This window comes from Micropterus dolomieu, linkage group LG13 (assembly GCF_021292245.1).
Source record: "Micropterus dolomieu isolate WLL.071019.BEF.003 ecotype Adirondacks linkage group LG13, ASM2129224v1, whole genome shotgun sequence".
NCBI classification, from domain to species: Eukaryota; Metazoa; Chordata; class Actinopteri; order Centrarchiformes; family Centrarchidae; genus Micropterus; species Micropterus dolomieu.
In genome coordinates, this window is record NC_060162.1 from 18,222,340 (window position 1) to 18,228,243 (window position 5,904).

Sequence of the window (5,904 nt, forward strand, 5' to 3'; positions counted from 1 at the left end):
AACTGTGTGTGTGTGTGTGTGTGTGTGTGTGTGTGTGTGTGTGTGTGTGTGTGTGTGTGTGTGTGTGTGTGTGTATTGTCTAACTCCAAGTCCCTGTCATGAGATTCACTGATTGATTTAAGATAATTGAGCGATTATTAACTAACTGATCACTAGTTATTAAAAATTTACCCAGAGGTCCAGAGACTCTGGGCGAATTGAATCTCCGGTGGTGCCCTTTTTTTCAAGGTATGAGTTAATATTTCTGAAATATTAATTTTCATAAGTTTATTAAAAATCATACGTAGACCTGCTACACCAGCCTCCGCCTGTCAGTGGAATACAAACTTCCAGACTGACAGGAGTCAGCAGGTAAGCCTGGGGAAAATCACATCCAGCACCCGGACTACTAGCTCTGGCACCCCCCAGGGGTGTGTGCTCTCCCCTCCTGCTCTTCTCCTTCTACACCAACGACTGCACCTCAGGAGACCCATCTGTTAAACTCCTGAAGTTCGCTGACGCAGTCATCGGCCTCATCTGTGGCGGTGATGAGTCGGCCAACAGACGGGAGGTTGATCAGCTGGCTCTCTGGTGTGGCCAGAACAACCTGGAGCTTAACACACTCAAAACTGTGGAGATGATCGTGGACTTCAGGAGGAGCCCCACTACTCTGCCCCCCATCATCATACTCAACAGTCCTGTGTCTGCTGTGGAATCCTTCAGGTTTCTCGGTTCCAGTATATCTCTGCACCTAAAGTGGGAGCCCAACACGGACACCATCATCAAGAAGGCCCAGCAGAGGATGTACTTCCTGCGCCAGCTCAGGAACCTCAACCTGACTTCTGATCCACAGCCATCATCCAGTCTGTCTTCTGCACATCCATCACTGTCTGGTTTGGATCTGCCACCAAAAAGGACAGGAGCAGACTACAACGGTCAAGACAGCAGAAAAAATCATCGGTGCCAACCTGCCCTCCATTCAGGAGTCAGGAAACATCACTGCAGATCCATCTCACCCCAGACACAACCTGTTCCAGCTTCTCCCCTCTGGTAGGAGGCACTGTACGCCAAAATCAACAGACTCAGAAACAGTTTCTTCCTACAAGCCATCACTCTGATGAACAGCTGATTTCGCGTAAAAGTGTCTCACCAGCTCACTGCGTGAAAAGAGCTGTAATTGGGCATGTAAAACTCCTGAGTACTCCTGTGTACTCCACAGATAAACGTGTGTGTACGGGAGTTTGCTGTCCCGTCACACAATCCCGAATACTCCTGGATATGTACCAAGTTTGGGGCACAGCAGGGAGCCACTAAGGGCCATCAGTTACTATGGTGAATAATCCCCCGGTGGGGGTCCATGCAAGGGAACATTAGCATCAAATCTTTGGGCCACAAGGCAGTGGCCTCTATCAATTGGTCAGAGGTCTTACATAGGATTGGTTGCTCAATTCCTTTTCCCTCCTCTAAACCCCCACACTATTGGTCCAGTTTATGGCCTCATTTGGGTTTATTATTACTCATTATTAATATTTATTATCATTGGTGTTCATGGTTATAATGTAAAGACAATCAGATAGACAAAGTTGAGTTTGTTATTTTTATTATTTGTAAATGACACTGGGAACATGACATATTATATATATATATACACACACACACACACAAACACACACACACACACACACACACACACACACACACACAGTCAACATTCAGTAAATCAAAATATATTAGCACAGAATACACTATACTATTAGTCATACAATATATAACCCCATATAATATATAAGGCCTGTGTATAATATATAGAAAACAATATAATATACAAATACTATAGAATAAATAATACAATATATATAGATAATATGGAATTATATAGAATATATAAATACATTATATATAGATAATATAGAATATATAAATAAAACAATATATATATATAGAAAACTATATAGAATTATAGATAATACAATATATAAATAATACTATATATAAAAACAAAAACAATAAGCTCTCCCAGGCTGTGTCTTTTATTGAGATTTATATTTATTTATACTTACTCTTCTTTTTCTTTATCTCATGTGCGCAGTGATCCTGCTGTCCTCCATCTTGTCTTTGTTTTCATCTTGGGCCATCCTGTAACCCCTTCTAATAGTTTCAAAATACATCTTGCAGGATGCTAGAGAGAGGGGGAGATAGTGAGGGGGGAGAATGTGTTTATTTATAACTAACTAATCTATACAGTTAAACAGTAGCCTTGGGACATTCTCTTGAGACTTACCTTTAACAACAGCAGGATCTACATCCGGTACAGCCATGGAGACGCCATTAAAAAGAGGTTGTGACCTCGAGGTTGTGGGGGGAGGATAGACTGTGGAGCAGTAATTAAAGAAGGTTGATTAACAATATAATTTAGAAGAAAGGACTGTTATGAAACAATAGTTTTAAAGATATACCTTATCTGTGGGTCATATTTGTGTATGTTGTTTTCCCCATTGTGCAATCTACGTACGGCTTCCTGTAAAAATCCAACACAGTATGAGGGCTCAATTCAAATACATTAATAAATAAAGCACACAAAGTTATGCGGACACAACCGAATGTTTGTGACGGTCAGAAAATAACTTACTGCAACAGAATTGTTCCCAGCTATCTTTAATTCTCCTCCTTCGCCTCTTTGAGCTCATTGATGTCAGCCTCCATCTTATCCAACCTCTTGTCTATTGTCTCCAGCTTTTCAAATATCCTCTTCAAACTTGCATTTACCATATACGCCAGTCTGTTTTCGTTCGGACTCGGAGTTTGAATAGCCACATTGTCCCGACGTAAAGGCGTAACGTCTCTACTCTGCTCTCCATAAAACTGCAGGTTGCGACGTACTTTTACTAACCTGTATATTTTAGTTATCCTTTAACGTCCTTTTGTTTTATATACCCAGGTAACACCCATCCACAAACACAATGTTGCGCCGCTACAGTTACAGCTAATGCTATTGGTTACTTTCACTCGACACAAAACATAAACTGAGTCCATTGGTTGGAACTGGATGACGTCATTGTAGTTATCATCCAATTGCAAGCTTGGAAAGCAGAAATACGGAAATAAAGCGCTGTAGCGAAATAAATACAGGTTAAATTCAGTCACTCCTCAGTTTATCAGAAACATCGTAAACTAACAGATCGATAAACGCTTAACAGTGTCTGCACTGACGGAAATTTAAAAGAAGAAGAAGAACGGACCGGAACGCTAACCCCTACTTATTACAGAAGCAAATCGGAAAAAACGTTTGCTTTCAAGCTATGGAGGGAGAAAGGAAACGGAAGACACAGTTTTGTGGTCATTGAAACAATTTTGTTTCACACTTTTTTATTCGCACAAGAAAACATATTTTTGAAATGGAGTTTGGATAAAAGACGCTCCCGATATGCCTACTCTGCGAATTTCAGAAAATTTGTTTACCACGCAACCAGAGGACAACGAACATGGACAACAACCAGAAAATTATGTGGACGACACTCTGCAATGTATGATTGTCTAGTTAGTAATTGTAATTACGCCCTGTTCATTTCAGGCCAGGCTGCACCGTGCGCAATATTTTCATCTGTAACTGCTAATGTTAGTGCAGTTTGACAGCTATACTACCATGCTGTAGTTTCAGTCATTATTTTGCTCTGAACAAAGTCAAAAGGGGGGCGTGGAGGCGTAAATGCGTAAGGTAACCAAGCAACGTTAGCAGACTTGGGACCAGCTGACCACCTACCTCTTAACAAATCATGAATGCATAAATGAGTAACATTACAGGTAATTATTTTTCACTAAAAATCTACTCAAGTAAAAATACAAATATGATGCATTCAAACTTACTAAGTTACTTGTGGGATACCACAAATGTTTGACTAAAGTCACTGGAGAGCATTTTTTTATTTGTTACATTTTGTGGGAAATACTGTGTGAGTAAAATGGCTCTTGTTTTTCTGTTATAAATAACTTTGATTATGAGGATCTCAAGCTTCTCCTGGGTGCCAGTGACTCTTCAGATACTGCCAATGCTCCACAGTTGCCATCAACAGTGTTTTGTATGCAACAAGGGGACAAACAGACTGATATACAAGACCAAAAACTGTATGAGGACTGCACTTTGCAAGGTAAGATTGTGCGCCTAATAATGTCAAAAGTCTCAAAGCCTGTAGCTTACAAACTACTAAAATTCTTTGGAGACTGTTACTGTGCTAAAGCACCCAGAGAAATCTGTGCTACTTCTTTTGTATTTACAGTAGTTTGAATGTATAATTACTCTGCATTGTCCTGACCTGTCCTCCTTGGTGATGGTTTTGTGTCTGTGGTTTTAAAATGGGTGTTGTGTTTGGGTTACAGATGACAATGATGATGAAGACTTCGAGCTTTTCCTGAGTGCCAGTGACACAGAGTCTCCAGATGAAGATGGCTACTATGATCAAGTGGACAGTTTCATGGAAGAGGATCAGCTTGAAGATACTGACATTTTTGGAGAGGAATATACAGATGTAGATGGGGTCAGGGTCACAGAGGACAGCCCTGAACATTTGATGTTGAAAGTGCTTGCATTTATGCTTTTGGCATGGCAAGCTGTTTCAAAATATCAGACCGTGAAATTGTTGCAGTGCATAAGACAATTCATTTGGCTCATGGGACATATTCTGTGTGTGAACACACACTGTGGGCTGGCTGGAAAGATCCGTAAGACTTTATATTCACCCAGGAAATGGACTAACATCTGCAGAGACAGCTTTAGCCAGTTTGTGGTATGCCCAAAGTGTATGGCAACATACACAATTGAGGAATCATACACCACTACTAGATCGGGTGCAAAAATCATCAACACTTGTGCTTATAGACCTTTCCACAAACACCCACAAAAGAAATTAAGAAGCAAATGTGGGACTCCTTTGATGAGGAAGCGTATTAGCTCAAGTGGTAAAGAATACCTGTATCCCATTCGTGTCTACTGTTACAAAAAGGTCAGTCAGTCTTTGGAGAGAAGGTCTGGATTTTTGGAGAAATGTGAGCAATGGAGACAGCGCAGCATGCCTGACTCTGCCATGGGGGGTGTATATGATGAGAAAATCTGGCAGGACTTTCAATATGTAAATGGTCAACCATTTCTATCAGAACCTAATCATTTTGCACTGACGATGAATTTTGACTGGAATGTTGACAGCCCTTGGTTGATGACCTCCGAGAATTGTGGGAAGGACTTGTTCTAATGGACTCTTCACCCTTGGGATGCCAGGTTTACAGAGCAGCTTTACTCTGCCTCTCATCTGAGATATATATATATATATATATATATATATATATATAAATAAAAAAGGTGTGGTGGTTTTGTTGGCCATGGAGCACTAAGAGGTAAATTCTGATTTATTAATATCACTATTGTTCAGTTTTTTCCTATTGTGTGCAATATATCTAACATTAAAACAATTATTGTCTTTTCAGGATGTAACAAGTGTCTGAAGAAATTCATGAAAACATATTTTGGGGGGGAAAACGGACTTCTCCGGATTTGACAGATCAACTTGGACTCTCAGAATTGCATCAGGTGTCATGGTTTTGTGGTGAAGGCAGGGTTGAGCAGATTGGAGGACCCAAACGCAGGACACGAAGGCTAGCAGGTGCAGTTCAGTGAAGGGTTTTAATATAACAAAAGGCGAGCACACTTACAAACAGAGTGGCTGAATGACTGAGTCCAAAAACAAAGGCTGTCCAACAGAAATCCAAAAGGGTGAAAACCAGAATCCAAAACTGAGAAGGGTAACAGGGAGACACAGTGAGTAAGGCTGGAGACACAAGAACAAACTGCAACACTGGGTGACAATAAACAATGACCCAACAAAGACAAGACAGAAACACCAGGTATATATACACAGGGACTAACGAGCAGGGCGG

At 40.7% G+C, this 5,904-nt stretch overlaps 1 long non-coding RNA gene across 1 annotated transcript; it reads right to left on the reverse strand.

Annotated features, from left to right (window-relative positions):
- Positions 1-2,049: 2,049 nt before the first annotated feature.
- Positions 2,050-2,488, reverse strand: LOC123981385. The gene is made up of 3 exons (XR_006827752.1): positions 2,436-2,488; positions 2,261-2,350; positions 2,050-2,158 (listed from the first exon to the last, which is right to left on the reverse strand). It is a non-coding gene; the product is annotated as an uncharacterized LOC123981385 (long non-coding RNA).
- Positions 2,489-5,904: the final 3,416 nt, after the last annotated feature.